Source organism: Berghia stephanieae, chromosome 2, assembly GCF_034508935.2.
Source record: "Berghia stephanieae isolate SIO BIC M18660-M18661 chromosome 2, UCSD_Bste_1.3, whole genome shotgun sequence".
NCBI classification, from domain to species: domain Eukaryota; kingdom Metazoa; phylum Mollusca; class Gastropoda; order Nudibranchia; family Aeolidiidae; genus Berghia; species Berghia stephanieae.
The window spans coordinates 35,074,905-35,089,978 of NC_088361.1; the positions used below are offsets into that span (position 1 = coordinate 35,074,905).

The 15,074-nt window shown below is 35.4% G+C and overlaps 1 protein-coding gene across 2 annotated transcripts in view; it reads left to right on the forward strand.

Annotated features, from left to right (window-relative positions):
• The first annotated feature begins 4,617 nt into the window (after window positions 1-4,617).
• LOC144964779 (uncharacterized) overlaps window positions 4,618-15,074 on the forward strand; it is a 35,964-nt gene continuing 25,507 nt past the window's right edge. The window contains exon 1 of one of the 2 annotated variants that reach the window (XM_078899390.1): window positions 4,618-4,894. The gene's annotated coding sequence lies outside the window, so the exon portion shown is untranslated. The remainder of the gene's footprint in view (window positions 4,895-15,074) is intronic. The other variant, XM_078899391.1, reaches the window with a different exon arrangement.

Consider the following 15,074-nt stretch of genomic DNA (forward strand, 5'->3'; position numbering starts at 1 on the left):
CTGGATAGGAAATGTGGAGGCAACAACTGGCAAAAAGATAATCGACTGCTCGGTAATGGCCCTTGAGCATGAAGAAAGAATTGCGTTCCATGACATTCAATCTCTATAGGGAGACGGAACTCCAGTAAGGTAAGGTAAACATAAATCATTCAAATTCAAAGGGTGGATATTCCCTCAGTGTGATGAGTGGGGTCACGGAGGACGAATCGGTCACCCTTGCTACGTCTTGTATCCTATAGTGTTTTTCTTTTCCAATTCACTTTCGTCTTTGTTCTTTATTGGCATTAATCGTTTGTTTTGTTGTTTTTTTTTCCCCTGGCCTGGCAGGGATCCTTCGCTGACAGTGTGGCAGTCGAATGTATTGGGGGGGGGGGGGGGGGGGTTATTGTTTTTGTTTTTGTTTTTTGTTTGGGGGGGGGGGGGGGGGTTGTAAGATTTTTTTTCTTGAAAATCATGTTTTTAGTTTTGAATCTATTGCGACAAAATCACTCTGGGTAGGGTTGACCTTTCATGGTGGACAGGAAGGTCATTTGCTGAGTCTTCTTATCCCCCTCTATCTATTTTCCTTTACCAGGTTGCTTTCTGTCCTATTGGAATAAGATTAGATTGATTTTGTCCTGGCCCTGACCAGAGTCCTTGGCCAGATGGAGAATAGCCAATGTAAAATATTAGTTTTGAGAGATACTTTTTTTTCCCTTGAAAATCATCTCTCTATTGTGTATTGTTCTGGTATTTGTTTTTAATACATTTTATAAACATTTTGAGTGTTCTTCTTAGTTGGATCCTGTGCTTGTGTCTGGATGAGCCTTTTAGGTTATCTAAAACCTAGTGCACAGATAGTATGTTCTTGGAATTTACTTTTCCCTATTTGATTCAGTCACCTTTATCTTACCTTCGCCATGGTCATTTTATCAATTGTACATCTATAATTTTTTTGAATCTGATTTTCTTCCTTTTTACTGGCGTTGAAATGACCTAAATATGTAGCACGTTGAGCTTTGGTCTAATACATTGAGCATTGTGACTCTGACAAATATGTGCATTATAAAAATATTCATCTACTATCTAATCCTAGGGCGACCGAGTATACACAACAAAAAAAAGGTGGAATTCTACACTTTCTGGGCTTTTGTAGACTTTTGCAGAAAGCCTAGGAGATTGTAAGCATTTGTTTTATAATCAAAATCAGCATGTAAGATGAGTAAACGTCAAGTTAAAATATGGAGATTCGACTGGTCGAAAAAGTTGGTCATAGTTGATAGTATGCAAACGTTGTGTCCACTTAATCAGCGGCGTGGTGTATTGACGGCGTATGGTGGTGCCATGATTAGAAGAAGAAAATAAATTCTAAAACAGTGAACACGGTTAAGAGGAGAGAGCACATGTTAAAAACTCTTTTTTTTGAAGGGTGGGGGGAGGGTCGATGGTTTCTACGAGTGGACAAAACTCACAAAAACAAATAATTCATGAAAACATCAAGCCACAACACTGAGATACAAGTCCCGTATGAAAAGGTCTTTGTAATTATTCTTTGTCCACCAGTTAAAGGATTGGTTTTGGTCGATAATGCAATCAATATGTGATAAATGTAAATCAAAAGAGAAAAAAAAACCTATGACAGAAATTACTTACTTTTAGTACTTGTAAAGAAAATCTGCACGGCGATGTTTCATCTCTGCAAATCTTTTTATAATGTGTTTATTGAAATTTGGAAAGGCATCTTTTTCAGCTTTGTGAATTGACAGAATCATTAACGAATTTAATCGCTCTGTGTTTCATTGAATTTCGCAAGAAATTTTTCACTCTTTTAAGGGTGCTAAAACAACGTTCAGGAGGTTAAGAATTACGATGGAAGTGGTTAAGGTCACTATAGCCTATAGATGTCCATGATTTGTCAGTGTTTGTTGTATCTGTAAAAAGTAGACAATAAAAACAAAAGAAACGTTTTTTTTTCTAAACTAACTGTGAGCCATTCATGCCTGTCATACCATGTCACTGAAAAAGAGCGTTTTCGAGATTTCCACACCTGTGTTAATTCAAAATCAGTTGGTTGGTGAGGAACTAGTCTTTTTATTTCTAATTTGTCATCTGGTGTTAATCTCCCAAACGGTCGGTGAAGTAAAGAGTCAACTTGATTCATTGCAATTCATTGTTTAACAAAACAAAACTTCAAAGTATATCTCAAATAATGGAAATCAGTGGACTACGATTAATGATTGCACAAATAAAAGGTAGATTCAGATCTTAAAGCATCACAAAGAAAAACTCACTCCACTTAAGTACTTAAAAAATCTAAAAACACACCAAAGTATAACTGTTGACAATCTTCGCTTTCTTTCTCTGACTCACACAAATACACACGCACAAACAAACACACACACACACACACAAATAAACACTCATACACACGTAACCATCAACTCGGCACTACAAGCAAGAAAAATGTTGGTAAATTCGTCCACAATGCTTCGTTTGATATGTCATATTTTTAAGTTTTATCTCGTCTTTCTTTGCTGCTTACAAATAAACTTGACAATGATCAGTGTTTTTGACAGTTAATGTAATATTTTGGATGGCCGAAGTTACCCTAATTTGGCGCATCCCCCCGTCCAACGGTGGAGCTCTCAGATCCTGGCACAAGTCGAGGGGTTTTCCACTATTTGAAGATAGTATAATTCGACCCAGTTTCTCGCTCAATCAGCTGTAGCGATACTAATGGATAGAGCATTAACTGGAGCTTGGATTGCTTTGCACCACGGTGTTTGATTTAGTCACTACTTCGCGCAGTGATGTCATCAACACACGAGTCGGCGCAGTGCGTGATTCGGAATCTTGAATAGAGTGGAGACTAAAAAGGCAGTATGTTGTTGGCGAGTTGGCGAAAGACAGTGGAGTTAAAATTTCTCACGTTTTATTTTTAATTAAATTATGCTGTTAATGATTTTTGAAAGATTGGTACGGTGCCTGGCACCATTCGATCCAATGGCCCCACGCCACTGCACTTAATATTTGGGTGTTTATATTATTCTAGTCGTAGTTCTGGGACTGATACCTTTCTCTCTTCTGAGAATAATATGAATATTCTATATATATTTCACGGCTTCAATTAGTTTATTGTCTTTACTCTTTTCTATCATTGTTTCTTTTTTTTTTTTTTTTGAGTATATATGGTTGTGCACTCAGGGTTGCATACTTTTTTCTCAATCTTCCTCTTTTTATTTTTTTTTTCGCCCGACTGTACAAGTTTTCACCTTTCGGGGTTGCCAGCTCTGTCATCCATCGCCTTTCTTTTTGCTGCTACTAATGGTATTAAATTAATCAATTTTAGTAAATATGACCTAAAAAACAAAGCCCACAAACTGTAATTTCACTTTTAAAAAAAAGAAAAAGAAACACGCGCACAAAATAAAACTGCTAGTACCAATTAAACAGAAGGCATTATAGGTCATAATTGTCTGACAGTAGTTAAACTGATGAGGATTTTTGTGCTAACAAAAATCCGCAGGAACATGCACAGAGGCGAAATTTCATGATTAGTGGCTCAGCTAGTGTCAAAATCGATTTGTTATCACCATACCATTTTCATAATCCCTCTTATTTGCCGTTGCTGAAAGCATTTCTGAGAATTATTATCATAAGTATATTTATTTTATGATTCCGTCGTAGTTTCATAGGAAAGTTGAGTGATTGATATGATCGAACTGTCAGATTGAATTTGGTCTAACTTTATGATCAACTAAGCATTCATAGCATTAAGCATTAACTAGGTCACATGGCATATCAAAACACTATTGAGTCGCTGTCACCTTTACATAATAGCAGTTTGTTAAGGGTTCCATCTTTAAATGCATTTCTATCTATTCAACAATTCTCTACCTACAGATTTCAAACCTTAATATCTTAACAGCAAATTAAGACAGATTGGTGAAATAAATTACATGTTCAGAAACCACTGCTGTATTTCAAAAACAATATCTCAAAGTGAGTATTTTGACTATTCCTGTGGGTTTTTCTGGACCATCACTCATTTGTCTGACAGTTCAAAGACCATAAGTTGGTATTGGGGAGTTCCAACTGAGAAAAGTAGAAACAAAGGTATCTGCCGGGTCCTTTGAGGTCAGTGTTTCTTCTATCCCCTTCTCTGTTTTCGAGTTGCTTTCTGTATTTGTCTTGGAATGGAATTTATTTGTTTTGTCCGAGCTGTAGGGATCTCTAACGTAAACAATCGTACAGTGACCATAGCAATGGTCATTCCTACTTCCGCCTGCCTCGTTCCCGGGCTTACTCGGCTCACTAGCTCCAGGGTTGCCAGTTTGGCATTTTAAATGCCAGATTCCAAAAATCTGGCATTTTTGAAAACCGTTTGGCATTAGAAAAATCATTTGGCATTTGGCATTTTCATTTGGCATTTTCTTTTCTTGTATATTATACTTCAAATGACACCTTTTCTTAATTATTTCTAAACGCGTAAAAACAAACATCTTCACATTTCTTTTTCATTCTTAAAATCCAACCGAGGTGTAGTGGTTTAGCACTCCACTTAGTAGTCAGTAGGTAAATAATTACCCCAACAGGAAATTTAGTATAATTCAAAAAAAAAAAAAAAAAAAAAAAAGAAAAGAAAAAACACGCAAGCCACCAGGATATGATAGTAAATTGTCTATCAAAAGTGAGTAGTTTTCTTAGTGGGGGTGGGAGTCAACAGACTTTGGCATCTTTTTGAGTGTTTTGGCATTTTTTGAGTCTTCCCCTGGCATTTTGTTGAAAAATAATCTGGCAACCCTGACTAGCTCATTTAAAAGTCTAGGGGACCTCTCGACGGACACTCTATTTACAGACTCTTCAGACAATCACTTGACACTCTTTCTTATTACTACCTACCGCCTAATTCAGGGTAAGCTATATTTTTATACTTTAACTTTATCTATTTTGAAGAAGAAACCGTAAGCTCCCTCTTCCGGAGATGTAAAGAACATAAAGCACCAGGACCAGACAACATTACCGGAACTGTCACCAACAACTGGCTATACCTTATACAAAACTTTTTCAAAGGTCAATCGATGAACAATCAGTGCCAGTACTTTGGAAAACATCGATTGTCGTTCCAGTTCCAAAAAAGCGTTGTCCGACCGTATTGAATGACTTCCGTCCAGTGGCGCTTACATCGCTTGTAATGAAATGTTTAGAAAAAATTTTAAAATCTGAGCTCCTACAAAAATGTTATGACCTGAAATTGCTAGATCCGTACCAATTTGCATACCAGCAACATTTCAGTGTTGAAGACGCACTATTAACCGCCACAAATTCGATCTCGAAACACCTTGACCAAACGCCCTCGAATTACGCCAGAATCCTGTTTGTCGACTTTTCGTCAGCTTTTAATGCCATGAACACAGATATTTTGCTTCAAAAGTTGTGCAGCATGGATATTCCAAACTACCTTATTAAATGGTATAAAGAGTTTCTGACCCATAGACCGCAATGTGTAAAATTGGGTGAACATATCTCCAACAAAAGAACGTTGTCGAACGGATGTCCCCAAGGCTGTGTGAGTTCCCCAATCCTGTACAGTACATCTTATACACCAACGACTGCAGACCATCCTTTGAAAATTGTTTTATAGTGAAATATGCAGATGATACTGCTATTCTTGGCTTATTAAAAGATAAAGTTACCGAAAAGAATTATTTCAAACAAATAAATATAATCACCGATTGGTGTAAACACAATCAGCTTGAATTAAATGTTGAAAAAACGAAAGAACAGGTGTTTGGTGTAAAAAATAAAAACGACTTAAAGTGTGTGGCCATCGGTAAAGATGATGTTGAGATAGTTGACTATTTTAAATATTTAGGAATAACCATTGATAGTTCCCTCAATTTCTCTCAACATATTAATATAATATCTAAGAAAGTTGCCCAAAGATTATACATCCTAAGGAAATTGAGAACATTTCAAGTAGGAAGAAAACTATGTTAAGAGTTTATGACTCATTGATTAAAAGTGTAATTGCGTTTGGCTGCACCATATGGTTTGGAGGATGCCGACTTAAAGATAAATCAAGAATTTCAAAATCTATCAAAGAGGCATCAAAAATAATAAACCATCCTCTTGATGGAGTAGAAAGAATTCATGGAAAAGCAGTAGAAAGGAAAGCATTCTCAATTACCAACAATAAAAAACATTTAATTTATACCATGAATTTAGTCTTTTACCATCTGGGAGAAGGTTTTGTCAGATTAAATGTAGAACTAACAAGTATAAATCAACGTTCGTTCCATCAGCAATAAAAATTTTGAATATTTCATATGGTACAGAAAAACCAAGGATTGATTCGTTGACTGATTAACTGATTAATTTATTTAATGTAAGATTAACTGACCAATTGATAATGATGATAATTTTTGGTGTCGAATTGCCACAATCGTAACAAATTGAAAACGAAATGAATATGTTTATGTTTGTGTATATCGCACGTGTGAAAGAAAGAGAGGAAGAGAGAGAGAGAGAGAGAGAGAGAGAGAGAGAGAGAGAGAGAGGAGAGAGGAGAGAGAAAATAAGTAGGAGTGAAATATCTGTTCAATCTTACAGTTATCGTTTAACATTATAACAAGTGTAACTAAATGACAAATTGCCATATTTATGGACAATAAAGATCTATTATTATTATTATTATTATTATTATTATTATTATTATTATTATTATTATTATTATTATTATTATTTAATATCTAGTTTTAATTAGTAATTCCGTGATCACCGGCCATCTGGACCCATCCTAGCCATGGAGTCCTACAGCCAGAATACAGAGTTCTGGCAATCACAGTAGTTACTACAGAGAGCCCTGGCTGGAGTCCTTGACTGGGAAGGAAACAGTCAAATGTATAGTTATAGTTTTGGGAGATGGATATCTTTTCCTTGTTAATCATCTCTTTGTTATGTACTGTTAGTTATGTATTCTGTAAACATTTGAGTTTGTTTCTTTTAGTGGGTTACTGTATAATGTATGTATGTATGTTTGTTTGTATGCATGCATGCATGCTTGAGTGTGCGTGTGTGGTTAAGGATCTAGGCTGATTTTGATAAATCATTTTACACACTTAACCATTTCTAAATTTGCTGTCGCTTTTTTATTTATTTACCTATCATGACGCTTCTGTGTTTTTTTTTTATGATTGTTTAAGCTTCCGACGATCAAATATAATTCATTTTAATATCCCGTATTCATATTCCACGTATCCTATTTTATACTGGCTTTTTAATAAGTCCAAACGCTTGAGGAACAGCTTGTAAATAACTAAGATTAAAATATAGAAATGGTCCATTGAATCTGTTTGCATTTTGATTGTGTGAATAAACCTTTATCATAAAAGATAAATAAAGTGTGGATAATGTTGCGTGTCTGTTGTGTGTGTGTGTGTGTGTGCTGGGAATAAATGTTTTGTTTGTTTCTTCTACATATAATTTATTGTTCAAATTTAACCTGAATCATAAATTAACTGCGCCCGCTTCAATAATAATAATTATAATAATAATAATAATAATTATGATAAAAGAATTATTGATCATTTAAAGGCTTAATTAGATTTCAAACGAATAAGCATTACCGAGCTTTTTAATGTTTAAAATAATTCTTAAATTATGTTATCAATTTTTTAATTATTCAGCCAATTTGTTAATTTTCTTAAATGTATTATGCGATTATATGTATATATATATATATATATATATATATATATATATATATATATATATATATATATATATATATATATATATATATATATATATACTCATGTGCGGTGGTTTTTCGCGACTTTGTTAGCACACAGGGATATGACAACCACCACTTCCAGACATTCTGGGTGGACATTAATTAGATAGTCGTGACCAGTGGTCATCAATTATGCCAAATATGGTCTGATAATTACATTATACATTCAAATTAAAGAAGTTGTCGAAAGCCTGTTTAGAATAGTGTGTTGTGATATACCATGGACAGGGGTGTGAGTTGTCATATGCCATGTACATGACAGTAGGTTGTCATATAACATGTATATGAAAATACGTTGTTATATAACACTATTCCATCATTCACTCAGCGTATCATTCACTTTGGGGAGTGGCTGGTGGTTAGCCGACTGGCATGAGAAATCTGAAAATCGGTATGTGGGTAGTTCTCTCTATTGTCTTTCAGTAAAAGTGCTGCTGACATAGCGAATTTTGATTAGGTGGTTGAGTAATCGGGGTTCGAACTTTGCGTAGTTTTCACACTATGTATTTTCGAGAGCCGTTGATAATTGGTCCACCCAACCAAAAAAATTGGGGAAAAAATCAGGCACATAAACCAATCCTTTATACCTCTTGTCTGTGAATTTCAAGTTTCTAAGTTGATTTCGGGCAAGATAATTGTTCAAATGGGTGCTTCATTTAATGAACTCCAGAGTTACAACATGTACAAACTACAGATCTGAAAATCTGACTTGCACACACCACTCTCCTACACATCATATTAATGATCCCATTCGTCCAGCCCAGAACAATAGCAAATATATCAATAATCCAACCAGCAAAATTCCATAATCTTTAAATTTGATGTTCTAAAATAAGTAAATTAGCCTTTACTGTTTTAAGCACATCAATTTTTTTAAAAACATTTAACGTGATTTATCAAACTTTGTGTGTTTGGTTACAAATAACATTGTGAAAAGCTTAAACAAGTACATGTACAAACACAGAAAGTTACTCATAGAGAGGATTGACAAATCCCTCACCAAGGTCGGTTAAAAGGGACAGAGGCCAAATGCTTAGCACCTTCAAATCCCAATCGGAACGTCTCAGGTTCATTGCCACAAGGTCCAGTTTTTCCATTGAGCAAGGATGATAAAAAGCAAATGTATAACAGTAACAGCATGTTGGAAAAGTAAGATGTGATATAGTAGCTCCCAGTCCAAATTTTTAATGAATAAGAATCGTCTGCTGCATTTTAAAGGTACTGATGACTTAACTCACTCAACCCTAACTCCGACTATATCTGTAGTTAACCCGGATTACTTACTTTTACCCCATGCCTATTTAATACATATTTATGAGACAAATTATAGGTGTAGTATCAAAGCTAATGTTTTTCGTTTTTGCATGTTATTGATAGTTGAATAAATTTATCTAAGTACATGCTCATTTTTAATACATTTTTAAAATCAAATTTGATATATCTTCTGTGCAAGGTGATCACTGAATTGATCCCTGAGGGCATGTTCTTGTTCTGACGTCCAACGACAGCATGCCTTTGAGCCGGAGTCATTTTTAATTTTATTACCAGAGGTAGGGATTAAACAGTCGTCATCTTGTAATAGGGTATTGAGTTTTTCACATTTTGATTCTTCCTTGTCTTCTGATATGAATTTTTCTATAGATTCATTTTCTGATGATGTGCTGAGCTTGCGAGCTTTCCTTTTTCTTTGTTCTTTATGAGGTAGGCCTGTTTTTTCTTCTTCAGAATCGTCGGTACTCACTTCGCTTTGCTCCATGTTTACATTCAATGGTGTTGGCGATGTTTTTAAACCAGTGCCTATGTTTTTAAACCAGTGCCTGAATCAACAGCTGCTAAAAGCTTTCCCACTTTGGTGATTTCAATTGTGCTTTCTTGTTGGCTGTAAAATTCTTTGTGAATATTGACAGAATGACCCATTTGATTTGCAAGCCATTCTACATCAGTAGGGGTCAAGTCAAGAAGCTGAGTAATAGTTGCATTATATTTTCTACACTTGGTTGATGTGACAAGCTGAGGATTTTTTAAACAGGCTCCTGAAGAAGAAGCATTGACTGCCTGCCACCCATCCAAGTATCCATTGCTGGATCTTGAGGAGAAGAAAAATGCATTTTGTGACGGTATTCCAACCTGTTCTCTTTTGTCCATTAAAATTCTCATTGCATCTGATACATCTTGAGGAATCAGTATTGGAACTTTTCTATTCCTTTTTCCTGGGACCATTACAAGGTCTGTACACTCTTAACATTTTTTTCTCTAAGCGTTGAAGTGAAGCTGCAATTTCTGAGTGACCAGTCACTTTCCAATCTGGGCGATCTTTGTATGTTGCTAATGTAAGCCGCGCCACTTCACCAGCTCTTCTCTTGTTGAAAATTATAAGTCTTGCAAGGACATTTTGTGCTAGACGTCGCCAAGTGTTGTAAAAAGGAGAATCTGTTAACTGTGACATTGCTTGCTTAATGACATTAGCTTGAAAGTCTTTCAGCTTTAGCAAATCCTCTGTTTCCGGTAATTGCTCAATAGTTTGATCCTTGCGCCGTTTCAACGTGTTTAAAGCATTGGATGAAACAGCATCTGTCCATTCATCAACAGCTTTTCAACCGTTTCTGTTTCTTTTACTTGTTCGATATCGTCCTTTCGTAGACAAGAACCCCTCTTTACAATGGCAATCTTTTTTAGGAGGTGTCCAAGTCTGAGTGCTAAAGAAGGTAGTTTGAAGATCCTTCTTCCATCAGGCGTAATGGTCAATCCACAGAGATTTGAAGCAGCTTCTAGACAAGTATCAAAGTGTTTTCCGCACAATAAATCTGCAAATGTCAATTGCACTTTTACCAAGTCCCTACATTCAATTAATAAACGCGCAAGCTGTCTCATTCTCTGAGAAATGTCGTTCTTCTTAGATGGGCCGTACTTTCTCAGCAACATTTCTCCTAACTTACATAACAGAATGTCATTACTTGCCACTGTAGTAACACTGTCCGGCCTCATCCCCGCAATTAGCCCGTGCATCATTTCTGAGCAACCATCAGTGTGAAGACATGCAGAATCTAATAACAATTTTGACTGTTTCAGAACAGATTTATCCTTTTCCTCTTCAGTAATTCCATCCTTAAGAGGACATTTCTTTGCATGCCTCCACATTTCTGCCTTGTAATAAAAGCCATAACAGTGGGGGCATGGAAAGAATTTATCAGCTCTTCTTGTTTTACTTGGCCTTTTTACAACCACAATATTGGTTCCACCAGCATTTAAAATTTTAATATTGTGTTTAAAGTTTCCTGCACACCTAAGTTTCGTGAGTGTCAATTGATATTTTCTCATTTCACCTAATTCCTTATAAGACAACATAGCAGCAACCTCCTTCTCTTGAAAGTGTATTTTTGATATGTGCCTTGCCAGGTTTAGCTGACCATTCTGACAAAAAGAGCAGTACTGTCTCTTGTCTAAGAAATAGCCATCCTTATTGCCTTTGGACTTTGCTTGGGATACTGAAATAAAAATGATAATAGGAATAGATAGAATGGGTGATAACAATATAAATAGGCTTAATATCTAAAATCACACATTTATGACAAATGCAATGCATCATTACTGGTTTTTTAAAAATAGCCCTAATTTTTGCACAAAGCTGCAGATTTTATTAGCGCAGCAATTGAAATTTGGTAGATAAATAAAACTAAATTCGGATTGTTTTCGGAATGTTTTGAAACTATAATTAGTTACCATTAATTAATTAAAACAAAAGAAAAGCTCGCCTGGGTCTGCTTCTTCTAGAAATCTGTCAGTTATTGAGTGTATCATCCTACTTCCTTTCTTCCGCTTATGTTATTAGATTGCCATATCTAAGTAGTCTTTGATTTCAATAAGAAGAACTATGGTCAACATATATAACACTTTGTATCGTCACTTTTCTGCTATTCATTCGCTAACACTGATGTCAACATCATAACTATCTTACAAATGGGTCCAGGCCGGTGACATGCGTGGGGTGCATCCAAGCACGATATGAAAATTGTTAGACTGGTGTTTATGTCCTTGGAAATACATTTCACATGCATTTCTTCATCCTATCGGAGATGAACGGTAAGCTAGAAGTTCCATGTTCATTTCATGAGTTCATGTTAAAGTGGCAGTCGCAGGTGTTGTTTTTTGGTGTCCTGAAAAATTGTAAGATGCGCCAATCGTCGTGCAGGCATTGTCCCCAAGTGTCATTATTGTTTTGCAGTGACATGTCAAGACAAAGATATGTTGTAAATCGCTTTGGTGAAAATCACTATATATCTAAATGCTACCTTTACTTTTAATAGGAATAATAATCAAACACACAGCTTTCATATCGATCTCTTTCAAATACAGAAAAATAGGTAAACACATGGAATTAACCTTACCATAAGTATTTTCTGTTTTACCTTGGTTATCAATCACCTCAGAACTGGAGTCTACCATACTTTCATCTTCATCAGAATCAGAGTCATCTAAAATATGATAATTCAATTTTGAAAGTGAGCCTTGTGGTGAGAATTAGATTACATTTAAAATGAAGTGGAAGTTGAGTGTCACAAAGTGACAATGCCAAAGAGTGAGTCGGTGGTCTGCAGAGCCTCCGTCCCAGTCAATGGCCTTAAAGGGTTGCTAACGTCCAACAAATTGACCAGCCCAACAAACTAACAATCAGAGAATGATAAGTAAATGTTCATATTTCATATAATTTATTAATGCAAATTACTCTCTCACACTCTCTCTCATTCGCACATGTTATGACGAACACTCAATTCACTAGACAGTAACGATGAACGTGGAACAATGAATAAGTCACATAAGTCACAAACAGATTTCACAAGAAGGTGGGGCCCCTTACCTTTACAGAACACATAGAACACAATATGAACTGTCCGTCACAGGTCCGTCAGGGCTTCTTCCTCTAGTCGAGATGATGCAGTCTGTCGTCCTTTCTTTCTACTGTCACAATTTGTACTGTCCAACCTCTCTTTGAATCTAAGGCGTCGGCCTTATAACAATACAACTAAAATGTCCACGGCTTTGGCCGGATATGAACAATATTCATATGGTATAATATCGATGGCATCGGCCAAGGATAAGGCTATTAAAATGTTCTGGCTTTGGCCACAAATCAAAAGAAGAAAGGTCTTACATCCAAAATTCAACAGGGTTAAAGTTAATTCATATAATAGTTTCTTTGGCTTTGGCCCCAAATCAACAGGCCCACTAGAATGGGAAAGAAAACAATATTTAATTAACCATAGAAAAACAAAAGCAATAATACTTAAACTAGATCACCTTTACACATATCACAACACTATAAACTTCTCAACACACGTGGTCACTGCCCTACGTGCTTGGCACAAACTATCAAATTAGAAAATCACTTGTATTAATACACTCATAATATAAGCAGAAAGATAGAATCAAGTGAATAATTCCACCAACCACAAGGCCTGTAACAATTAAAATCACAATTAATTGATTTTAATAAACTGAAGTAAAAACTTCTTGCAAAACAGCATCGGCTGAACTTTGCATAGAAAATAAAATACGTCCGAATCGTCGGATGGCCAACTGGTGACTGGGGAGGATGAAAGTTTTACAAAAACCAAGAAACAGAATTTTAAAAGAAAAGAAATACTTTTTAAAAAATGGTCTCTCTTTGTGTGCCCGGAATTGACTCGCGGGAAAATCCACGAACTGTGAAATAGAATTTCCGACCTCAAACTAAAGCCATTAAAACGGTTCTACGCAACACCAGGTTCCTATGTCCCTTTATCTATTCCAGAGAAGTCAACCACAAAAGGATGAATGCGATATGATCATCACATCGGGACATCACAAACTAAGGATAACATTGGGATTAGCGTACACAATAAACTTAAGAAAACATTAATAATAACATTTCGTGACATTGAGTAAACTCAAAGATTAATAACTTGAAATATATTATGATCTAACATAAATACTCTCGACCAAATTAAACAAAAAACAACTTCACATTTAAGTTTCTCTTTATTTTGAATGCAGTACTTTTTAATCAATTGTATCGAATTCATAAAAGACCATAACAGCATAATCAATACTACCAATAATGATTAAAGTTTTTGTTAGTATGCATCTTTTATACTTATACCGCTGCATCATATTGTAAGTCCTTAAAAAAAAATTTGACTTGAACATATGTTGTGTAAAATAAAATCATGACTTGAAAGCATTAAAACATGATTGTGGTGACGATTCCTTACCAGGTGGGTAATAATCCTCATCTTGCACAAGATCACAGTGAAGTGCTGGGAAGTCAAGGTGCTCAGATATGGTCTCAGATGGTGGTACACCAGCACTGCCGGAAACCTTTAAAATATTAGAAATATAAAGATGTTTAAATTTAAACATTGAGCATGGGGATACTGGTTTAATGTCCTAGTGAGAGAAGATGTAGTAAAGCAAATTTTAAAATCAACAAAATACCACAAGATTTGCAAAATGCACAAATTTAGTGTCATGTAAACCCAGAAGTTCATTGTCTCAATTGATGTTAATCAAAATATCAAAATAAGCCATGACTTTGTATTTGATCGTTAGATGTTACATTCCAATATTTATTAGGATTTTTAAAGCTGTTACACTATAAAATCAGTTGAAGAAGCATACCCAACATAATAGAAAGTTAAGTGATTGACGTTATTTTACTTATTTTTTAATAAAAACAAAATCAGGCATTGTATTTTGTTGGACTAAACATACCTTTGAACATTCTGCTATGGATGGGCAAGTGTCCAGCCATTCTTCTACTTTGTCATTCACTGCACCTTTATCTAAGGGGGAATGAATAAAATAATATTGTATCAATGTTATAAATGAATTTTATTGAAAAATTGTTTTACGTAGTAAATGATTAACATCAAAATCCAAGTGTTGTTCCATCACAGGGTTGGCTTACATCATACATAAAAGTCAACCATATTTAATTTCTATGTCCCAATTAGAAGAGGTAAATGATCAATATTGCATAAAATCTTATGATCAATACTTGCTTCTTAGCTTTAAAAGTAACAGCTTAAACTTTCACTCAATTGGAAGACCATCCAATTCGGGAGTGGTAGGTCAGTGGATCGAATCCTCGGACCGCACCAAAACTCAAGATGTAAATATTTTTACTGTTTCAACTGCCCGCCTCACGCTCTATGCATTACAGGAACAGTGAAATGACTAGTTAGTTGGCTAAGTATCAGTAAAATTATAATGTGACTGGGTGGGGATGGCGAGTGGTGTGACACCGCATTCTCAACGTGACAAC